At 39.1% G+C, this 1,780-nt stretch overlaps 1 pseudogene; it reads left to right on the top strand.

The window, feature by feature from the left end:
• The first annotated feature begins 536 nt into the window (after positions 1–536).
• On the top strand, positions 537–1,660 carry LOC126387135 (THAP domain-containing protein 6-like; annotated as a pseudogene).
• The last annotated feature ends 120 nt before the right edge of the window (positions 1,661–1,780 follow it).

The following is a 1,780-nucleotide window of genomic DNA, read 5'->3' as shown; positions in this document are numbered from 1 at the left end:
TAGCCAGCTAACGTTAGCTAGGCTATGTTTAGTGCTATGAAGGCTAACTGAGACTTTATAAATCATATATTCCATAACACTTACTTAGATTACACAAGAATGCTATTGTAGAAATAAAACAAATACTGGTATAACTTTGACCAGCAAATTTTACTTACGTGGCACAGACTGTATTATTCACATGTAATTCTTTCACCCTAACAAAAGTAAGATACCTCTCATGTCTCATACCCACCCCACTTACTTAAAAATACAGACTACAGAACATCTTACTGTAGAATAGTTTGCAAACAAGCTTGCTCACAATTTCAGCAGCTTTGGTTCATTATCAACAGATACGCATTAAAAATAGGAGTTTTGTTGAAGAAAGGTTCTGAGAAATTTGAAGGAAGAAAATAGGAAGAAGAAGTAAATAGGAAAATAGGAATAATAGGAAATAGGAAAAAATAGGAAGAAAGAAAATAGAAAAAATAGGAAGAAAATAGGAAGAAGAAGGAAGAAAAGCTTGACCTCCTATGTAAAATGTTTTTGTGTAGACTCTCCCAAATCTCCCGTTTTCATTTTGAAGGTTTCCCAAAGACAAAGATGTGAGGAAGAAGTGGGAAGTGGCTTTGAGGAGGGAAGGATTCACTGCAAGTGATTCATCCATGCTTTGCAGTGAGCATTTTAAGCAGGACGATTTTGATAGGACAGGTCAGACTCAGAGATGGTGTTATTCCATCCATCTTCAGCTTCCCGGTTCACCTCCAAAGAGTAGGTGTATCATCATGAGGCTATTAGCATTCATAAATGTAAATATTCTATTATCAATCATAGGGCAGGGTGAGATACTTATCCCTGTATACTATATATATATATATGTGTGTGTGTGTGTGTGTGTGTGTGTGTGTATATATATATATATATTCTTTTCAAGTATTATGCTTCTTCATTTTAGCCAGATAAGGGCAGGATTACGTCTACCTCCAGAAGAGCTGAAGAGAGCCTGTCCGTGGCCTCTCAGGATGCCCCAGAAACTGCAACCTCACACCCACAACCTCAGCCTAATGATGTGAGCAACCTCACACCCACAACCTCAGCCTAATGATGTGAGTATTTCTACTTTAAACATCATATCATAATAGCCCTGGACATATTAAAATCTCACTTGTTTGCTGCCACTCATATTAAACACACTCACAAATAAACTGTTTGCTGCCACTCATATTAAACACACTCACAAATAAACCCATACACACACAATTGAAGACATGTCGAACATGCATTCCTGGCGCGCGCGCGCGCACACACACACACACACACACACACACACACACACACACACACGGTGCTGGCAGTGGCTTTGACAGGTGATGACTATAAGAAAAAATGTGGGCCATACACTAGTGGTGTCAAAGTGATGTGTGTGAAGTGAAACGTCACTCAAACCATGTTCATCCTTCTTTCTACTAGGATCATGGCTATGCCTTGCCTGCTTCTCCTACCTCTCTTAAGACCAGACTCAATGAAGCCTTAGCAAGAGTGGAAAGTCTGGAGCGAGAGAAGATGAACACCATAGCCAGAGAAAAGACGGCAAAGACCACAGTGAAGAGTCTTTTGGGGTATTTGAGGGAAAAGAACCTCATTAAAGAGCTCAAAGACAGGCTTGAATTCTACGCAGGTAAGACGAAATTAGCACTTTGAACTTCATGTACATCTTATTCTTACACTCTTTATTAAACTCCTTAGTTATTATGTGAAGGGGACTTTTGCTCATAAAATTTCAGATCTTCAGATAGAC

The sequence above is a fragment of the Epinephelus moara genome, unplaced genomic scaffold, assembly GCF_006386435.1.
Source record: "Epinephelus moara isolate mb unplaced genomic scaffold, YSFRI_EMoa_1.0 scaffold2312, whole genome shotgun sequence".
NCBI lineage: Eukaryota > Metazoa > Chordata > Actinopteri > Perciformes > Serranidae > Epinephelus > Epinephelus moara.
This window is presented reverse-complemented; position numbering and strand designations above follow the sequence as displayed.